Source organism: Nothobranchius furzeri, chromosome 6 (assembly GCF_043380555.1).
Source record: "Nothobranchius furzeri strain GRZ-AD chromosome 6, NfurGRZ-RIMD1, whole genome shotgun sequence".
Taxonomy (NCBI): Eukaryota; Metazoa; Chordata; class Actinopteri; order Cyprinodontiformes; family Nothobranchiidae; genus Nothobranchius; species Nothobranchius furzeri.
The window spans coordinates 77,346,544-77,369,225 of record NC_091746.1 but is presented as its reverse complement, the minus strand read 5'-3'; the positions used below and the strand labels follow the sequence as shown (position 1 = coordinate 77,369,225).

Genomic DNA, 22,682 nt, shown 5'->3' with positions numbered 1-22,682 from the left:
TAAGGAGGGATGAAGATAATACAGCAACTGACTGGCTTAAAGAATCTGTTGTAGGAATGTTTTGGCAGGGCGGGCGTGGGCGGAGCTTCAACTGAAACCTGAATCGGACCGTTTCCTTCATGGGTATAAAATTAAAACTGATGACAATAACTCATATTTAAAAGAAATGACATCTCAATAAAGCCATTAGTAATATTTTATCATATATTGTGCCTACCATTGCCCTCAAAAATTAAAAAAAAGAATGATCTGGAACCTTTGATTTAAAACCACAAAATGTATTTGTAGTATAAGTGCTGTTATTTCCTTCTCAGTATGAGATCTTAGCTCGTCTCCATGGAGATGAGGCACAGAATGTTCTGAATTATGTTCATTGCAAAGTTTTGACCCTTTAAAGAACTGCCAACAAAGTACAGCGTGTTCTGTTGTTTGGGTTATAGGGCAGTCAGCGGGGGCTCCATGTTTATTATTGGATTCAGATGTTTTGATATCTAACAGAAAAGACATTTATTTGACTTTCTTTTCACTCATGTTCTCATTTTTCTCTTTTCTACTATAATAATAACAATAATAATAATAATAATAGTAATAATAATAACTTTGTTCAAATGGCGCCTTTGAGCAAAGCTCTGCACAGCATACCACAATCTAAAACAGCATCATCAGCTATAGTCAAATGGAGTAAAATATTAAAATCAAAGATGATATAAGCACATGCTAAAATAAGAAGTTATGTTAAAATGCCTAAAAAGTCATCAAACATTAAAAGCTGAAGTGCAAAGGTAAGTTTTCAGTTTAGCTTTAACCCTACCCACTGTCCTAATGGGTGTGACCCGCGGGGTCACCCATAAAGACAGTGGGAGGGTTAAACACTTCCACCGAGCATGCTCGTCTGACACCCTGTGGCAGACCATTCCAGATTGACACTCACCCAACGTCATCTGCTTTGTTTTTGGAATGCATACAATATTATAATATTGTATTATGCAAATATAAAACAAGCAAACTGTTTTATTATGAAAAATATATATTTTCACCATAAATGTGTTCAAATGACATTTTTCCTGTTAACGTTGCTGTTTGTTGGCTCAACCCATTATCAACTAATGTATGTTCAATTATCTGAATTGCATCAAAAACAATACAGAAATGAAAGCCATGCCACATTCAGTTTCTCTTCTTTCTGCAGAGTTTCTTCTGTTGTAGGAAAACCACATTTCAATTTTAAAACTAACAACTGGTTTACTCAGAATGAACTGATTTAACAGACTGGCATTGGACGCATCATTCTTTTACGTGTAGGGGCAAAAATGACAAATAAAAAACAACAGAGTGTGAGTTCTAAGAATCTGTCGTGTTGAGAAGAGCAAAAATGGACTGAATACTTTTTCTAAAGGTCAGCATGAACCACGTCAGCCCATGGTATTTAAACTAGACGGAGCTCATCATGGTGTCTCATGTTGAGTTCGCCCTGCAGTCTTTATACTTTACTGCTACAACGTATGTTTTATTTTATTATCTTAAACAGGTGAAGCTAAAAAAAATTGAGTATGGTGCAAAAGTCCATTTAGTTCAGGAGTTAAACTTAGACTGAGAGACCATCTAAAGGCTCAGGAGCCCTTTGCAGGTGTTTAGGATTTATGAGGCCCTGTCCACACGTAGCCGGGGATCTGCCAAAACATAGATATTTTTCTACGTTTTGGCCTGTCATCCACACGAAAACGGAGTTTTTTTCACACGAAAACGGATCTTTTTAAAAACTCCGGCCAAAGTGAAGATCTGCGTTTTCTCCGTTTTAGGTGTCTGCGTGTGGACGGACAAAACCAGAGTTTTAAGGTCCGCAACGTCACTTTCCGTGACAAAAAAATGCTGACATCACGTGTGCGACCTGTGTTTACACTAGCCAACAGCATGGATGCCCTCAGAGCTGCGCTCGCTTTATCAATTGTCCAAGCGCTTTTTGCTTGTTTGTTTTTGCAAGCGGAATTACTGCTCCTTGCGGAAGACCACAGACGAAGGACGAGGTTAAGAACGGGGGAAGTACTGCCGCCTACAGGTCTGGCATGTCCTTAACAACGTATTTATCCGGGTACGTGTGGACAGAGTTTTTTTTTTAAACGAGGTGGTGTGGATGCAAGTTTTTGGAGGGACGGATATTCGTTAAAAAAAACGTCTACATGTGGACTAGGTTTGAGTCTGAGGTTTTGAATTTGGAGTTTTCACAAGCTGTAAGCCATAATCATCACAATTACAACATATAAAGGCTTAACTTATCTGGCTTAACTTTTGCACCACTTAGACCATGAGTATGAAACAGCTTTGGCTGTGGAGAACTGGCTCAGCAACAAACTACATGTACTTGCCTCAAAGTAAAACCCATGCTTTTTATTTTTACTGAAGATCTTATTTCCTGTAAGTATTTTTCTCTACATTTAAAACCCAATTTCTCAATTCTGTACCTACAAAAGGCAGAAATGAGAAATTCATTCTACTTCAAGCTGTACGGGTGGTGGGGAAAAGAATGCTGAAATACATCCATAGGGATTGATCCAGAACATCATCCACCCTACACACTGGATAGACCATGGAGCAGCTTTCCTATTGGCGGCTCTGCTGTCGTAGCAACCAGAACATCTGCAACAACATCTACCACCTGGAGCTGTTGTAAATGTTGCCTTTGTAACTAATTATCCTGCTCATTATTTTTTCTTCTCAAAAACCTTCAGATCTTCTGTTGTTTTAATGTAGGCTAAGGTCTTAGTCGAAACAATCAGCAACTCGTTAGCGGAAATCAGTCTGACACAGAAAATCTGCTTTCAAAGGTGAGAGAAATGACACCATTCCTCTGAGGTTGACAGTTAGTTGTCTTTTTTCTCACAATAAGGAATTTAAATGAAAATTGTTGCATTTTACCTTTATACCCTCCACATTCACAGTTTTAAAAATATATATATGTATTTATTTTGCTGAACACGTGTGTGTCAGTGTGAGTCTCCCAGCTTGACTCCAGGGAATAAACACACCTCGCCAGGTTTGCACCTGCAGCACTGCAGCTATCTGTCATTCTGTCGGACTCTTCTGCCTCTCACTGTGGTGGTGACTGAAAACAAGTTGAGCTCACTTGTCTAAAAGTGATTCTCTGACTATAAACACGTACTAATGTACCTGTTCTCCACTCAGCAGTCTCCTCCCTACCTTGTCAGATCATCTTCTCCTCCCACCCACCTGACACCCAGTCGAAGCAATCCACATGTCAATAAAACATAAATGGTAGATGACAGTATGTATTTTGTTGGGATTATTAGCAGTTCCTCATATCCAGATTTCTTTTAAATTGTTGCACATTGTGTGTGGATTTTGCTTGAGGACATTTCTTCAGAGAAGCGTTTAATTAGAGCGTTTGTGACATTGGGCTTATATAATTTAACCATTTAATGTTCTAATCAATCATGAAGTTAAAAAACATGTTTGAATTTGAATTATTGTCATGACTGCACTAAGTTATTAGAAAAATCCAAAGAATCAAACAGTTTAGTTTGGAAGTTAAATGATTTTTAATGGTTGTGTCAATTTACCGGAAACAAGCTACACAAATGAGCAGTTTTAGGACTCAATGTCATTTAAAATTAAGTTTGAATAAGTGAAAGGAATATTGTTGATGTAATTTTATCAAAAGGTTAAAAAAGATTTAACATCCAAGCTATTGTAGATATTGTCCTGAACTTCATCAAGCTTGTAGAAATAGAGCTGATGACAAGGTAAGGGTTAGTTAGTCACACACTCATTGACGGCCTTATAAACTCCCCTGCCACTCTGGTCTTTACTCAAAAATAAAGAGAGAGTCCAATCCCATGACAGTAGAGGGCACCAGTGAGCACGCCAGTGCATAGCATGCTGCAAATTCATCAGAAGAAGGTGACGAAGTAGATGATTTCATGGGATTTACAACAATAATGGTAATGCTTATTAACGAAATAACTCTTAAAAAGTCAACTTGAGTTAGATGCTGAAAATATATTTCAGCTTTATAAATTTTAATAGTGAAGGCAAACTGTCAGATCGGGACTCGAAATCGGATCAGATTTGAAGCTAAAAGATCTGATCGGAATCTGAAGCCTAAAAGGCTGATTGGGACATCCGTATTTGTTGTGATGTGAAGCTGCTGATGCTAACAGTTAGCTTCTGCTAGCCAAGAGGTGCTCTACTCTCTCCTGAGCAATAAATCAACATGGCCTTCCGAGGTTGCAAGCCAGGCTGGGTGAGTCCATCGCTGTGTCTAAATTCAGGGTCTGCATCCTTCGAAGGACCTAGCCTACTCAGCCGACGTGGGCTGGGTCCTCCGTTGGCTGAGTAGACCGGATGTTAACGGCTGTGAATTTGGACAGGCCTAGCCTTCATGAATTCCCGCCACTCCCTCGGCGAACGTTCCGTCGCCTAGCAACCGTGGAACCGCTGAGCAGAAGGGAGAAGGAACTTAAAACGATGGAGCTCGAAGTTTTATTTAGCTTTTTAATCATTTCCTTGACCGTTGGAGAGCTAATTCAGAGAAAACACTTTCGGCAAGCTGAGCCTGAGCAAAGATGTGACAATAGTTTTTAATACTTTCTAAGGGTCATAATTTGACCAAAACCGATTTATCACCTTTTAAGACTTTTCAAGACCCATCAGATACCCTGTAATAAGCAATTCACATTTGTAAACAAAAATAAAATTCAAGTGTTTAATACAGAATTTATTTTATTTAGATATTTCTTTTATATGTACATGTTTAATCTTTCTTAACCATTTTTTCTAGCAAAGTAAAAAGCCTGTCAAAATTCTCCCTTCTCTCCTGTGCCCTCTGCTGCTCTGCCTCCCTCTGCAGCCTCATGTCCTCCCTGATCAGCTCCAGAAGTTGGCCATCGCTGTCACATGTAAGAAAAACAACAGGAAGAGAAAAGATAGAGAAAAGAGGACAACGGGTTATTCATTTCATGTTTTCGCAGAAAAAACTAAACTCAAACGATCGTTTTTAAAATATGAGATGTTATTGTACCTCCATGCCACAGCTGCCGAATACTTTGCTCCAGTGAACGTGGTCCATCTCTGCCCTAAGCTTAATAAAGTCTATGGTTTTCTCTTTTGTCCCTAAAATACAATCTTCTATTCAAATCAGGGGAAAAACGTAGCGTGAGAAGTACGACACCGAGCGGCCGAACATACGAGCCGAGACCGCAATACGAGCGCTTTTACTGTAACATTTCAAACTAAAATAACATTCATGTATCACAAAAAGCCCTTAACCTAACAGTTTTCAAGTTTATACTGACATTCATATGCGCAATCCTCTCCGACAGCTCCCGCTTCACTGTCCGCCATTGTGTTTAAAAGTTCTGCCGTCCGACCCGCAAGGCATCTTGGGAAATGTAAACCATTGAAGGATACACCGGACCCATCCTTCATTCAGGCGAAAAGAAGGCCGGATTCGTCAACTGCTTTTGAAGGAGTCTTTGAATTGGGAAAGGCCTAGTCGCAGCGCTGTGATGTAACCGGCCGACGAAGGATGCAGACCCTGAATTGAGACACAGCCTATGTCTCACGGCTGATCAGGGAATGCCTTAGGATTCCTCCGGAGGTGCTGGTCCAAGTAGCTGGAGAGGGGGAAGTTTGGGCCTCCCTGCTTAGGCTACTGCCCCCGCGACCCGACCCCGGATAAGCAGCCAAAAATGAATGGATGGATGGATGATAATTCATGTTTCTCAGTGAACTTCCCCTTTAAATTCTGTGAAATGGTAGACAGTAGATTTTTGTTTTAGATTAAAATAACACAACCAGATTCCTCATCAGCTTTAATGTTTCATCCTACCTCAACAGTAAACTGAACTGGTCTCGCAACACAGATGCTCTGTATAAGAAGGCTCAAGTCAACTCCGTCTCCTGTGGAGGCTGAGGTCCAAATAATCCCATCTGCTAAAATCCTTTTATCACTCAATTGTTGGCTCTGTTATCTACTCTGATGTGGTCTGTTGGGGTGCAGACAGCTCTGACTGAGACAGGAAGAGACTGAACATGCTAGTTAAAACTAGTGTGATTGGCTCCAGCTGAGTGGACGCTGGCACGTTTGGCTGCCACTGCTCTCTGGTCTTTCCTGTCCGTTTTTAACTTAGACGGTTTTTATCTGATTTTATTTTTATCTGTTTTTATTTTTTATCTGTTTTTAATCTCTTATCTGGATATCGGTATTTTTCTTTAATTAGTTGTGTATACCAGTGGTCTCTTGCTCCCTGTACCACCTGGACAACGCCCTAGCTACCTCATCCACTGTGCAACAGATGCTCTGAGTCACTAAAATCTGACTCTACTACCTGAACTATTCTTGGCTTCAACACTGACTTTACAAACTCTACACCGTATCCCTGCAGCCTGCTCTACTCACCATACCGAGGAATCCAGGAGATCTTGCGGTCAGCCTATCCACTGTGCGCCCAGACTCCCACCGTTGACAGGATCAAGCCGTAATGTGGGCCACCAAGATCGTCGCTCTGTATATATTTCTCTTCATCCTTCTCCCTGACTGTCGTCGCCCGGTGTCCGGCTGTACCAGTAAGTGGCCGCAGAGATCCTCAGACTCCGGTCCTCACACGCTGGTCCTCCACCTCCTGGGCTGCTGCTACATCCCGACATCGTTCTCCCTCCTCGGCGGAGATACACACACTGGGGGCCCGGAGAAGCTACAACATCAATGGAAATAAACCTCCATATTCCATCTGGTCTGTTACTCGTCGCCCTTCCAGGAGGCTTCCACGCTCCTTCGACCACTCTGCGCTAGCTTACCCAGCTAGGACCGCTAACGCTCCGGCTGGCCGACAGCCCTCCGTCATCAACTTCGGCCTCCTCAATACCCGCTCCCTGACGAACAAGGGCCACCATATTCTCGACCTCCTCTCCGATAATAACCTGGACTTTCTCTGCCTGGTTGAAACGTGGCAACATCCCAATGACTTCTCCTCGCTCAACGACGCTACTCCTCAGGGCTATGTTTACACATCTGAATCCCGCGGCTCGCGGGGAGGCGGTCTCGCTGTAATTCATCGCGAGAGTTGGAAAGTCCTCTCCGTGCCTGTCCCTCTGCTCAGCTCTATGGAGTGCCTGGCGCTTCAGCTCCCTGGACCCACTCCCACCATCATTGCTGTTATTTACCGTCCCCCTAAACCGCATCCTGACTTTCTATCCCAGTTTGCTTCACTCCAAGCCCATTTATCCACTCTGTCATCCAAAATAATGCTGCTCGGTGACTTCAATATTCACATGGACAATAACACGCTCCCCATCACTAAGGACTTTTCTTTATGTCTCCATAGTCATGGATTTCACCAGCACATCAATATTCCGACCCACAACAAAGGACACATCCTAGACTTAATCTGCTGCTCCGGTCTCATTCCTCTCAACTGCTTAGCTACTGATCTCCACATATCCGACCACTTCTTTCTTTCATTTTCTCTCCAACTACCTGTTAGCCGTACTAAGACACAACGTCTTATTCATTTTAGGAAAATCAACGACATCAACCTAGACACTCTCTCTTCACATCTTTCAACTATTAACTTCACTGACAAACTCTCCTCTCCCGATGAACTGACTAACCACTACAGTTCCAGCCTACAAAACATCCTTGACACCTTGGCTCCATTAAAAACCTGTATTGTCTGTTTTTCCACCTCTGCCCCCTGGTTCACATCTAACCTCAGAACATTAAAAGCTGAAGGACGCCAGCTGGAGCGCCTCTACAAGAGAATGGGCCTCTCTATACACAAAGACCTATACACCGCCCACCTAGCCCATTATAAGGATTCTATTTCTCATACCAAATCAGATTACTACTGTTACACCCCTCCAGGCCTAGGATTACCAGGAGGGGCAACACAAGTGTGGTGGGAGCAAACACGAGGACAATAAAAAGTCAAAAGGAGTTTATTTGACTAAAAGTATCCCTGGCAGGTGAAAACTGGTCCTTGAAAATAATAAAGCCAGAGGTCTGTTTAAACTAGTCTCTTAAAAATATAACTAAAGCTCTGGGCAAGGCCCCACACTCGTATAATACCCTCCCTTGGGTATGTTGTCCTCCTTTCGGTCCCGTGCTGCTCCTAACGTGGTTGGCGTCTCACGCTCTCCCGTTTCCTCTCTCTCTCTCTCTCTGGACGCGGATGGTTCTCCTCCAGAAAACATCCCTGTGTTGTCTCTTGTCAGTCATCTCTTGTCTTTCTCTTTCTCTGCACTCTTCTGCTGAAATCCGCGCTGCTGAACTCTGCTTTCTGCGCCTTCGAACCCCGCGCTCTGGATCCTTCTCACTGAACTCCCCGAACTCTCTGACTGGACTCCCCTTCTTTTTTTTCCTGCGTCCTCGCTTCTTCTGGCCCCACTCAAGCGCTCCTCCGCTCCCTTTGTAAGGAGTCCTGATGAGTGCTGATTACCCGCAGCCGGTGTCAGCGGGCCGGCGGGAAGGGTGCGTCTCGACGTGCCTCTCTCCATGGCGCTGATCAGCTGTCTCAGCGGTTGGAGAGAGGAGCTGTCCACGGTGCAGTGCTTTTAAAACGGAGCCCAGGAACGCAGGGGTCACAACACCCCCCTCCCAAAAAGAAAAAGAGGCAGGACTGAACATCAATAAAATCATGAGGCCTCTTTTGAACTAAAAACAATAAGTGACCAGCTGTGTTCCGTATCTGGGCGACGGATCTGCCACCACACTTGTGTTGCCCCTCTTGGTAATCCTAGGCCTGGAGGGGTGTAACAACTACTCCAGTCTCATCAACCATACGGAAACTCCAAAACTCATTTCTCAGTCCTCCATAAAATTTTCAATTCTCCCTCTATACTACCCCTCACTTCTACTCCACTGACACCTGTAATAGCATCCTTTCATTTTTTAACCATAAAATCACCCAAATCCACCAGAGTCTTAGCTGGTCACATGGTGTTAATCGCCTCTCGTAACCCCCTGTACACTACACGACGCTCGGCGCAAAACTTGCCCCGATCTCATGGCTTCTCGCATGAGTGGAAAATCGGCTCAAAAAAGTGAAAAGGTCGCACAGTGTACGTCCGGCTTTACCCTTCATTTGCTCCATCATTCATGCCTCCCTCCGGACTGGAATCGTTCCCTCAGCCTTTAAAACTGCAGCTCCAACCCCGTTTCTCAAAAAGCCCGGCTCAGACCCCAACAATTTCAATAACCTTCGCCCCATCTCCAACTTACCATTTATCTCTAAGATACTTGAAAAAGTTGTTGCTAACCAACTACACTCTCATCTATCCAGCAACTCCCTCTACGAAGTCTTCCAGTCTGGTTTCCGCCCCCACCACAGCACAGAAACGGCTCTGATCAAAATCACAAATGACCTCCTTCTTGCAGCAGACTCAGGCCAGATTTCCATCCTCATCCTACTCGATCTCAGTGCAGCATTTGACACCATCTCACACACAGTTCTACTCCATAGACTATCCACCATCATCATTTCAAAAACTCCTCTAAATTGGTTCAAATCTTATCTATCTAATCGCACTCAATTTGTCCAACTGCGCACCTTCTACTCTAACCCCAAGCCAGTTACCTCTGGAGTTCCTCAGGGCTCAGTCTTAGGTCCCCTTCTCTTCATAATCTACTTACTCCCACTTGGCAATATCTTCAGGAAATGTAATATTCATTTTCACTGCTACGCCGATGACACCCAGCTCTACTTCTCTACCCAACCAAACCCCCCCGCTCCCTTCATCCTCCGTTCTCAGTTGCCTCACCGAAGTCAAATCCTGGTTTTCTTCTAACTTTCTACAGCTCAACAGTAATAAGACTGAGATCCTCCTCACTGGCACCAAGTCATCTTTATCCAAGACCAGTTCATTCTCACTCAGCTTCGACAACACCACACTTCTCCCCACCGCCAAAGCTAAGAGCTTGGGTGTCATCTTAGACAACACCTTATCCTTCATTCCTCATATTAACAACACAATAAAAACTGCTTATTTTCATCTTCGCAATATCAATCGGCTCCGCCCCTCCCTCAGTCAGCACTCCACTGCTATTTTGGTTCACAGCCTGGTCATCAGTCGCATCGATTACTGTAATGCCCTCCTCTCTAGTCTCCCTCTAAAATCACTCAACAAGTTACAGTTAGTCCAAAATTCAGCTGCCCAGATAATCACCAAGACCTCCACTTTTTATCACATTACCCCTGTCCTGCAACAACTTCACTGGCTCCCTGTCAAATACAGAATTGACTATAAGATACTTCTTCATGCCTTTAAAGCCAACCATAAACTCGCTCCCCCATATCTTTCTAATCTCCTCCACATTGTCACTCCCACTCGCTCTCTCCGATCATCATCTTCACCTTCCCTGTCTGTTCCTCGCACTCGTCTCAGTACTATGAGAGCCAGAGCTTTCAGCCACTCAGCTCCAAAACTCTGGAACACTCTACCGCCTGACCTCCTCAATATAAACTCCTTCTCAACCTTCAAGTCTCAACTCAAAACTCACATGTTCCGCCTGGCGTACTCACTGTAACTGTCCTCCTTCCATCTACTCTTTTTAGTCTATTATCCATTGCACTGCTCCGACTCTACCCTTGGGAATTACTAATAGCATTTATTTCTTGTTGTTTGTATTGCTTGCTTGTTATATTTTGTCTTGTACAGTGACCTTGATAGCTTTGAAAGGCGCTTGAAATAAAATGTATTATTATTATTATTATTAAAATGCTAGCTTGGTTCGGTGCTGCCAACTAGATTCAGTTGATTCCTCCTAACCACAGCACCCAGCTCTGGACAGCTCTTTCAGAGCCAGACTGAGACGTCCCAGATGTAAACCAGAACGCTGCCGTAGGTCATTCATCCCCTCTGCAGTAAGAGTGTATAACTCCTCAGTTTAACTGGTACTGGCATTACCCTGTTACACAATAACATCAGTGCAATATTCAATATGTGTTCAATACTTGCGCAACACCTGACATGCATTAGTATGTATGTGTCCTTTATCCTGCATAGTTCTGGAAACACAAGTTTCCTTTTTATTAATTGTTTTTAGCGATTGAATGTAACAATAACTACTGACTTTTCTCTAAGGGTATGTGCTGCAGCATATGAATAAAGTCTATTCTATTCTAATCTATTCCATTCTATTCTATTCACTGGGCTGTTTGATCCTTAGCACCTCTGCGTAACAGTGAATTTAAAGTAGTAGCTGACCAGGTGACCATCCAGAGTGACAGCTCAGCCATGATGGACATGCATGTGTGAAACTTCTGTAAATGTGTAAAAATGAGTGCTTGGTTGGAACTTTCTTCTATAGAGGCAAATAATTGGAGGGTATTAGTCCGAGTTAGGTAAGCTCTCAGCATGTTGACATTTCAAAGTGGCAGTTCTTTGAGTTTAAAATTGTAACCTTCCATGCGTGTGTGTGTGTGTGTTCCTGTGGTTTATGCCATTTCTGGAGAATGTCTGAAGTGCAAATATAAAACCTGCAGAAAACTGTGTGTTAAATCTGAACTCATCTGTAATTATTATGAACATCATTTGAAATAATTGTTTTAAATGTAAAATCTTTCATTTGCTTTAATAGGACTGACCTGCACAGACACATGACAACATGCACGTTACACCAGGTCTTTATAATAAATAGGAATTTTCATTTATTGTTCATTGAAATTCCATTAGAGCCGACGTCAAATGGTTAGAGAAGTGAAGAAAAAAATTTGCCGCTAGAAGCCTTTCAGGGTAATTTTCATCCAATTATTTTTTTCATCATGACAAATATGTAAAAGCCCAATAGTGGCATTTTCACATCATCCAAATGTACCACGGGTCAGAACTTCTGCACGAACAGACAAAGCCTGACTCATGTGAGAGCGTTGTGTTCTTCACCCTCTTCATCCACCCATTACTGTGTAACAGCAAAGATCTCCAGTGGGTTCTGCATTGACACGGACATTTACCTTTAATGGCTCACAAGCTGCTGAAGAACCTATTTAGCACAAATCTAAAGTTCCACTTTGGCTTAAAGTACTTTACTGATGGAACAGGGATGAATCATGTAGAGAAGTGTGGCTGAACCCTTTCTTTTTTCTCACTTTATGTTTTGCAAAACACACAAAGCTCTTATGTGCTCTCTTTTTCTTTACCTGTTCCTGTCCAAAACTCATTTCCATATCACTTCCACTTTCTACAAAATTGCCCCACTCCTTCTCAGTCACAGCACAGCTGTGCCTACCCATTATTGTTGCTCTTCCAGCTTTCGCCATCCGGTGTCGGTCGAAGAAGGGCCCGGCGTCGAGTCATGTCCACCTTCCTCCTTATAAACCGGCCCGCTGATCAGCTGATTGGAAACAGCTGTTGCTCCCTCTCCTGAAACCAAAACACTCAGGGATAGTGAGATGATGAGACGAGTACTCACCCCGGCTCATGACAGCAGTAATTTTAATATTGCCTTTATTTTTGATTAGGACAATTCTCTGCGGCTGCACAGTGGTTAGAGCTGTTGCCTTGTAGCAAGAAGGTCCTGGGTTTTCTTACCAGCCTGGGATCTTTCTGCATGAAGTTTGCATGTTCTCCCTGTGCATGAGTGGGTTCTCTCCGGGTACTCCGGCTTCCTCCCACGTCCAAAAACATGACTGTTAGGTTGATTGTCCTTAGGCAAGGCCGGATTAACCATACGGGCAACTGGGCAATTGCCCAGGGCCCACGAACTTTAAAGGGCCCAGGGCAGCAAGGGCACGAGCAAGATACTGTATCTGTAATCTTTAGATTAAACCAGTGTGACCATACGTCCTCTTTTCCCCGGACATGTCCACTTTTTACTCTCTGTCCGGGGCGTCCGGGGGGTTCTTGTATTGATGAAAATGCCCAGTTTTTCATCCAGGAGCAGGGATCGAATTGTGGGGGAGCTGTATATCCTACACATCCAAGGGAGCCGGAAAAAAGTTTTCTACCTATATTACATCATTTATGGACTCTTCTGAGCAGAGACCACAGAGAGCAGAAGAGCGCTGATCGTTGTAGCGCAGCGCTCCAGACTGCTGCTTCCAGCGCACGGTCCATTCTCAAATTGGCGCAACCCAAAAACTATAATTAGCATACGATCGTTCATGTCCGCACATGTTCTCTACTTTCTGTCTTATTTGTGCCTGAAGCGCTCTGCTACTGCGGAGCTCATCACCTGTGCTGCGGTGATTTCACCTCACTGACGCAGCATCGAAACGCGCTCTCCGCTTTGCGGTCAGGAGATCCCTTTGATCTGCTCAAAAGTAACTGATGAGGTTAAAAAGTAAGAATCCAGGCAGCAGATTTTCTGGAGAGTTTAGAGGAGATGCAGGAAGATGAGAGACAGACAGGAAGAGTTAAATAAAACCAAGAAAACAAAACAAAGTGTTGAAAAGTAAAATGTAGGTAGATTTATCTCCACTACACGTTTTTACCTGTATAAAACAATAAATTACACACATCTAATATTTATACATCTGATACAATTCAGATCGCCTTCAAAACTCAGTCACACACCCAGGGCCGTTGCAAGACATTTTGGGGGCCAAGGCGACCCTGCGTGGACAAAGTGGGTTCAGAAAATGGATGGATGGAATTCTCTGCTTGAGGACACCTTTGAGGCAGCAAGGTGGTGTGCCACAAGGTCCTTCAAAGGAAACATTTCCCTTCCCCAGGTCATCACCATGGACAGGGAACTGCTTGCCAGAGGGCAGTGGAGAGGTTATGCTTCTGTGATGGCCTGGATGAAGAGGAGATGAATTTGCAGGGAACCGTTCCTGTTCATGTTTAATTTTCAATCAGACTATGAGGAGTTCTGCAAAGAAATTGTGGACAAAAGGAAGATGAAGGTGTTTTCTGGCTTTGAAATGCCATATTACAGCAGTGTCAAACTCAGTTTTTGCATTCTGTTTCCTCCTTACATCGTTTTTTTTAGGTTCTCTTGTTTTTTGTGTGCTTTTTGGTTCATTTGTTTGTACTTTTTTATTCCTGTGTTGGCTGTTGTTTGCTCTATTAAATTTACCTTTTTGAAGAATTTAGTCTGCATTCTTGGGTGTCTCACACAATGTCTCACCACCCCGCCTCAAACCCTGGCGTGTTTTAAGAAGTGTCAGCACAATTTAAGTCTCTGGTCCTCTTAATGTAGCTGATATAACTGGGTGTACAACAAATTTACCCGTGTCTGTCTATACTGTTTTACACTCACTTTGGAAATGACTATTAAAATAAAGGCAGCATTGATAAAATAAAATATTAAAATGGTTTTGACAGGTTCAATCTATCAAACGCTTGAACCTTTTATATAGGTACCAAAAGTATAGCTAAAAGACACAAATATCTATGTGCTATAAATACACATACCATACTCAAAAGTAGAAAAAAGAATAAAAATATCAGAACAGACTGGATAAAAAATGGCGCCTGTTTCATTTAACTTAATTATCTGCCCTTTCTTTAAAATTATCATGACATCTAGCAAACAAGTAATTTGATTACCAATGTTATGCTTTACATGGGTTTTGTGGGTTTTTAGGACTTTTTAATCCTTAACTCAGGGCCTACTCGCGGTTTCCCGGTTCCATTGAGAGAGGAGCAGGAGTAAAATGGTTGTCGTCGCCCACCTATAAACGTTTGATCCCGCCCACATTTTGCCCCGCCCCGATCTCCGGGAGGCAGTCAGGGGTAGTTGACTTAATCAGAGCAGAAATAAACATGGTTCAAAACACCATTTTAGCTTTATTAGGCAAGGCCGGATTAACCATATGGGCAACTGGGCAATTGCCCAGGGCCCACGAACTCTAAGGGGCCCAGGGCAGCAAGCGCACGAGCAAAATACTGTAGGCATGTCTGTAATCTCCCGCATTATATTAAACTAGGGTGACCGTATGTCCGGTTTTCCCCGGACATGTCTACTTTTCACTCTCTGTCCGGGCGTCCGGACTGGGGGTCCGCGGTCGTATTGATGAAAATGTCCGGCTTTTCATCCAGGAGCAGGGATCGAATTATGGGGGAGCTGTATATCTTACACATCCAGGGGAGCCGGAAACAAGTTTTCTATCTATATTACATCATTTATGGACTCGTTTGAGCAGAGAGCACAGAGAGCGGCACAGCGCGTTCTTGCGCGGCGCTCCAGGCAGCTGCTTCCAGCGCACGGTCCATTCTCAAAGTGGCGCAACCAAAAAACTATAATTAGCACACGATCATTCATGTCCACACATGTTCTCTATTTTCTGTCTTATTTTTGCCTGAAGCGCTCTGCTGCTGCGCAGCTCATCACCTGTGCTGCGGTGATTTCACCTCACTGACGCAGCATCGAAAGGCGCTCTCCGCTTTGCGGTCAGGAGATCCCTTTGATCTGCTCAAAAGTAACTGATGAGGTGAAAAAGTAAGAATCCAGGCAGCAGTTTTTTTCTGGAGAGTTTAGAGGAGATGCAGGAAGATGAGAGACAGACAGGACAGGAAAATAGTTCAATAAAAACAAGAAAACAAAACAAATTGTTGAAAAGTAAAATGTAGATTTATCTCCACTACACGTTTTTACCTGTATAAAACAATAAGTTCTACACATGTAATATTTATACATCTGATACAGTTCAGATCACCTTCAAAACTCAGTCACACACCCAGGGCCGTTTCAAGACATTTTGGGGGCCAAGGCAAAATGACCCCCCCACCCCATAACTGGGCTCCCCAGAAGCCTCTGTGTAATTCTTACCCTCTCCAGGAGTGTTAGTTATACAGTGTTTATAAAAGCCCCTCAGACATTACTGACATGTTCAAATGTTATCAGATGAAAAACTAAATTATCAGACACGCTGTCTCATCTGCTTCTTTTCTAAACTTGCAAAAAGTAACAAAACCAGTTGAAAGCCACTATTTGTGGATTATCTGAAAGTTTCCATGGAGTGTGTGACAACTTATGTTTTCATTGATCCTATCGTCTAATCTCACAGCTGAAACAAGCATCCTTAATAATCTGTGCACAGGAAGCGTACCGATGCTGTAGTAAAACAAAAGGCATAATAATTTATTATTAATAAAACCTTGTTGCAGCACTAAAGCAGAAAAATTAGATTTTGCAATAAATATGCTACATATTTACATATGAATTGTTTTAGAGCCCTTTTATTGGCAGAATCTGATATTAATTTAGTTCTTACAAAAAAATGGGTCCCAACGTGGTTTGTGTGGCGTTGCCATAGTGTGACGTCATAGGCACAGATCCCCTGTCCTCTTGTTTGGAAATGGAAATATGGTCACCCTACATTAAACAAACTGTCCACTTTTGTGCTGCACAGAGACGCTTCGCTGCCTATGACTTTGAACGTCAGTTGAGAGTCAGTCTCATGCAGACTGACCATTGAAGAGAGGGCCTCAAGTTAAGACCCTCTCCTCATTGGTCAGTCCACACAAGATGGGTCAAAGGTTATCCTGAGCGGGTTACGTGACGTCAGGCATTCAAGCATTGAGTATATTTACTGCATATTACAGAAAAATATTCTGTATGTGACCATATTATGGTGATCCTTGGGTCGTGATGATGGGGCCCTTGAATATTGTTGCCCAGGGTACAACGAAGTCTTAATCTGGCCCTGTTATTAGGTTTAGTTTACTGTCATGACAAATATTAGGGGTACATTTTTTTACCTTGTCCATTTAGATGTAATTAAAACTTGACATTATGAATCCTAATGGCAGCGTCTTTTTGACTGACAGGTAGCAGAGGAGCTATCAGCGCTAGCAGATAGCCTACTGCTTGCTCCAGGAAAGGCCTCAGCCAAGTGTTACAGGCTAGAAGGCGGATGGTTGAAGAGTTGTTGAATCACATATTTCTGGCTAAAAGTGCCCACCAAATTCTGTTAGCTTTGATTAGCTCAGTTAGCTCGTAGCTACATTGGCTCAGAGTTAGTTGTGTGTCTGCCCCCACCCCCTCACAGCCCTGTCATGAGTCGGGGTGAGTACTCCCGTCGCACATTCCATCTTTGAGTTGTTTTTCAGGAGAGGGAGGCTCCCAGCTGCGTCAGGTTAGCAATCAACGGCACTGGCTTCTTAAGGAGTTGGAGAACGCACCTCACCGCGGGATGATTATTACTACCCGGTAGAGTCCAGCCTCCTTGTGCATTGTGTTTTCTTGAACCGCTGGTGATTCCTCTGGATTTATTTATTTTTTGTGTTTTTATGCTCACACCTGCTTCAGGATTTTTGGAAAGTCTCTGTTGAAGGAACTCCTCTGGATTCTCTAAACTCATCAGGATCCTCACCGCCTCTACATAACCTTCTGGACACAGCTCCCCAGTGTTCTCCATCTCTCCAGTCGCTCCACTCACCTGCTTCCCCCACGCTCCCTCTCTTGGATATACTCCCCTCGACTCACCCAACTCTCGACCTGCCCCTCCCCATCCCTCCTCAGCTCTTTTGCCCAGTAAGTCTTTTCTCTGCACCTCCCTCAGTTAAGACTTACTTCTCAGGACTCACCTTATTTCTGCCCTCCCCTCCTCAGACGCTGCAGTGCGTGCGGATTTTTCTCCATCCACTGGAAGTTCCAGTGTGCTTTTTGTTCCCGTTTTAAAATAAACTCCTTATTTTGATTAAATTACCTGTGAGTGTGTTGATTCAGCATGTCCTGGGTTAAACTCCTTCCCCAGACCATGTCAAGCCCCACTCTCGGCTCCGTCTTTGTGTGTCCTAGGACTGAAGAGATGCGTGATGCTGCCTAAATGGCAGTGGTGGGAACTACCAACTGGACTTCTACTTGTCTCTTCAGATACCTACAGATGACGTTACAGAGGCTCAATCTAAATTATGTATTCAGTCAGTGGTTCACTGTGTACTTCAGAAACCACCAGTGAACTATCAGCAGCAGATGGAGCTCATTGTGCAACAGTGTATGGGGTCCTCATTTTAAAGTTTGCTCACGCAAAAACTGGATATGAAACAATGTGCAAGTCATTTTCTACACAAACTTTGTGATATATTAAATAACTTAATGGGAAAATGTGTGCAACTTTAAAAAAGGGAAATAAAACCATGTCTCTTTTCAATCTCCTTTGAACATTGTGGTAGTAAACACTTACTTCTCTTTACATTCAAACCGCACAATGCTGCAAGACAGTCATCTATTTGGCATTCTGAGATATATATCTTAAAACAATGATAAAATAAAAATAAAATTCAGACAACATTTAGACCTTTAGTGTCTGGATGCCTGAATTTGCCTTTCTGTGTCCACCTTGCTAAAAAATGACTGTATTTCCACCAATTCAAGTGCAATTTATCTTAAATTAACTCAAGACATCATGGTGTGCTGCATGAGAATGACAGTGATGAAAACAACTCAGAATAAACGTCGTTGTCATCTTCCTCTGCTTATCCGGGTCCGGGTCGCGGGGACAGCATCCCAACTAGGGAGCTCCAGACTGTCCTCTCCCCGGCCACCTCCACCAGCTCCTCCGGCAGGGCCCCAAGGCGTTCCCGGATCAGATTGGAGATGTAACCTCTCCAACGTGTCCTGGGTCGACCCGGAGGCCTCCTGCCGGCAGGACATGCCCGAAACACCTCCCCAGGGAGGCGTCCAGGAGGCATCCTGACCAGATGCCCAAACCACCTCAACTGGCTCCTTTCGATCCGGAGGAGCAGCGGTTCTACTCCGAGTCCCTCCCGAATGTCCAAGCTCCTCACCCTATCTCTAAGGCTGAGCCCGGCCACCCTACGGAGGAAACTCATTTCGGCCGCTTGTATCCGCAATCTTGTTCTTTTGGTCATTACCCAAATCTCATGACCATAGCTGAGAATTGGGACGTAGATCGACCGGTAAATCGAGAGCCTGGCTTTCTGGCTCAGCTCCCTCTTCACCATAACAGATCGGCTCAGCGTCCGCATCACTGCAGACGCCGAACCAATCCGCCTGTCGATCTCCCGATCCCTCCTACCCTCACTTGTGAACAAGACCCCGAGATACTTAAACTCCTCCACTTGAGGTAGGACCTCTCTCCGACCCGGAGTTGGCAAGCCACCCTTTTCCGGTCGAGAACCATGGTCTCAGATTTGGAGGTGCTGATCCTCATCCCAGCCGCTTCAAACTCGGCCGCAAACCTACCCAGCAAGAGCTGAAGGTCAGAGCTGGATGAAGCCAGGAGGACCACATCATCCACAAAAAGCAGAGACGAGATTCTCCTGCCACCAAACTCGACACACTCCACACCACGGCTGCGCCTAGAAATTCTGTCCATAAAGGTAATGAACAGAACCGGTGACAAAGGGCAGCCCTGGCGGAGTCCAACCCTCACCGGGAACGGGTCCAAATTACTACCGGCTATGCGGACCAAACTCACGCTCCTCTGGTAAAGGGATTGAATGGCCCTTAACAGAAAGCCACCCACCTCATATTCCTGGAGCGTCCCCCACAGGGTGCCCCTGGGGACACGGCCATAAGCCTTCTCCAAATCCACAAAACACATGTGGATTGGTTGGGCAAACTCCCATGCCCCCTCAATCACCCTTGCAAGGGTATAGAGCTGGTCCACAGTTCCACGGCCAGGATGAAAACCACATTGCTCCGCCTCAATCTGAGATTCAACTATCGATCGGACCCTCCTCTCCAGTACCTTGGAGTAGACCTTTCCAGGGAGGCTGAGGAGTGTGATCGCCCTATAGTTGGAACACACCCTCAGGTCACCCTTCTTAAAGATGGGGACCACCACCCCGGTCTGCCACTCCACAGGAACTGCCCCCGATGACCACGCAATGTTGCAGAGACATGTCAACCACAACAGCCCTACCACATCCATAGCCTTGAGATACCCAGGATGGATCTCATCTGCCCCCGGGGCTCCGCCGCTGTGTTGTTGTTTGACTACCTCAGCAACTTCTGTCCCCGAGATTGGACAGTCCATCCCCAGGTCTCCCGGCTCTGGTTCCTCCTCGGAATGCGCGTAGGTAGGATTGAGGAGCTCCTCAAAGTATTCCTTCCACCGTCCGACTATAGCCCCAGCTGACGTCAGCAGCTCCCCAGAATAAAGTTACAGTAAAACCAACGTTTGAGTCTTTCGTGCAGGTCATGGATTTCTGCAACAAGAGTCCAAAACATTTCCAACTCCATTCTTATAACTAACTGCAGCGTTGGCTTGGAGCAGACTCGGCAATCTCACAGGTTCACTGATTGTAAACAGTTACTACATCCCTTTTTGACCATTTTAAGGGAGAAAAAGGGACAACCACCCCAGCCGTCTGAGGAGGAAATCTGCTTCAATGTAACCTTCCTTCCAACATTATTGAGAAATTTAACTGTTGAGTGATTATTTCAATGTAAAATTTTTACATGTTGGTCCTATTACAAAAATCTACATTGAATTAAATGAAACAAAAATAAGCAATTTGATTTTATTTAATTTAGTTGCAATCTTTGATTTCCATACAACAGCAAACAAAGTACAAACTATCATTTCCTGAATTACAGGAAGTCTTTTTTTAATAAAACCATACACCTTCACATGTTTATGTACAGAAATTTTACTGATTTAAATTTTCACACATTTAGCTCAACAAAAAAAATGTATCAGTGACAATAACACTATCCTGATATATATATATTTTTAGTTTTTCTGCATTAATCTTTAAAGATCTATTTGGTTTAAGGAATTCAAATTATTCAACACAACAAAAATACAAATGCATAATAAATGTTACTGACTTTGACTTGATTAGTTTGGGTTTTGGAATATTATTTATTTATTCATTTTGTGTTGTTGCTCTGACTCACTACGTCCCAGAAAGTGAGTCTGTAGATATGCAGCGGTGCCTAATCAGTGCTGCAAACATTCATCTAATGTTTTCCAGATGTTGAATTTGACAGTGTGCTTTAAACTGTGTGTTGTTATCTGACATGGTTAGGTTGGCATTTCTGAGATTTAAAAGGGAACATGAAGTAAGAATGTCATCCTGTGGTCAAATTCTCCATTCTGGTTGCAACTTTAAAAATGAGGTTTAAAGAATAAAACATTTTAAAGTCACTTAAATAATGAACTATCTGACCTCATTCTGTGGCATAAACAATCTTTTGTTAATTATATTTCCCTCCCCTGGTCTCTAAAGCAAAACAAAGATATGGCATTGAACAATAGAAGTGTGTATCAAAAAGAGGGAGCTGTCAGTCAACGAGAATGCGCCCCAGGTCCTAGCATGCACTGCGGGGTGACACGCAATCACCTTAGCAAACTGACCTAGCTTTAATGCTAACTCAACCTGGACTGAATTCATGTCCGTCTGTAAACTTTAAGCTAACTGTGGAAAAGGAATAACTATACATTGGACTATAGTCTTAGCCTGTTTTAGCATTAGCAGGGATGTGCTAGCATCACGAGTGCCAGATTTCTGCACATTTTAGATGTTTCCCAGCTTGAACACTGCAGATTGTATTTAAAGCTACTAGCCAGAGGTACATTTTCTTTGAATGGCATATCTAAAAAGTATTAAAACACAAGTTTTTTAAAGACCGCAGTAAAAAAGAATAAGTTAGCCTGTGGTCTTGGCGCAACACTGATGCTTATGTCATACCGGGGGATTCCCTAACAAAGCTATTGTAAACAAAATGTATCTGCTGTTTCTTCAGCATTAGCACAATGGCAGATGACAGTGTTTCATCAGAGTCAGATGTAGCATCTGAAACCTTTGCTAGTCATTCAAGAACGAATATCAGTGTTATGGCCGTCGTCTGTGTTTGGGGACACCACCTGCGTTATTCTGCTTGCAGCTCTGCGCCGAGTTTAGCACCATCAGCAGTTCCCACTTGATGTGCCCCATGCAGATCAGCACCTAGGAAAGTGTCGCTAGCTGCACTAGATTAGCCTCATCATGACTAAACAGGCAGCACCTATAAAAGGCACAAGAAGACTTGTGCTCAGGGGAGAATATTCTCCTCTACTTGACGACGCCACACTATGGACCCCAGCTTTAAATGCATCTCTGACTCATTATTATGGCTCCTTATTTCTGGTTGAGTTGCAGAGTTAAATTTTTTTTGTTTTTTATTAATGATTTTGTTTTTCAAAGCTGTGGGAGGAGATTTAAAAAGCCAAATAATAACAATTGTGTTTCTGTCTTCGTGTGCTGACACCTTTGAATGAAAACATTTGCTATATTGTCTGATTGATGGTTTGCACTTGCTTTCACCAGTGTCCTTCCCTCCTCCTTCTAAACAGTTCAATAACAGCCTCATCACGACAGAAGGCAGACCTGAACATGTGTAAATGAAACATGTTGGGACTTGTGGTTCAGGTCCATTTCTTGTTCATCGTGATCAGAATTTAAAATAAATAATCACAACAGGATGGAAAAAAACACCAAAGCTCTTCTTGTGACAGACAGTAGAAGTCAGGCTGGTTGCATTCAGATTTTTGTACAATTTGTGCAAACAGAGACAGAGGTATTAGGAATGATTTGGTGAAAAAAAGTCCTTCTGTAAATATCCAAAATGGTCACAGTGTAATCAAGACAGTCAGATTTCCATCTGATTTGTCTTCTATCAGAGGAGCCAAAACACAATAACAAAGAAACTTTGGAACAGCAAAGATGAGGCGAAAGATGACTGCAAACTGGGATTTTAGTAAAATGACTTTAAGGTATGGCGGAGGATGTTTCTGACTTTCTGGAAATAACTGCCCTCTCGACGTTTA

At 43.5% G+C, this 22,682-nt stretch overlaps 1 protein-coding gene across 1 annotated transcript in view; it reads right to left on the bottom strand.

Moving 5' to 3' along the window:
• Positions 1–1,645: 1,645 nt before the first annotated feature.
• The window catches only part of gpr83 (G protein-coupled receptor 83), a 45,999-nt gene continuing 24,962 nt past the window's right edge, over positions 1,646–22,682 (bottom strand). The window contains exons 5-6 of the mRNA XM_070552825.1: positions 5,036–12,375; positions 1,646–4,904 (exon numbers count right to left, since the gene is read on the bottom strand). The gene's annotated coding sequence lies outside the window, so the exon portion shown is untranslated. The remainder of the gene's footprint in view (positions 4,905–5,035; positions 12,376–22,682) is intronic.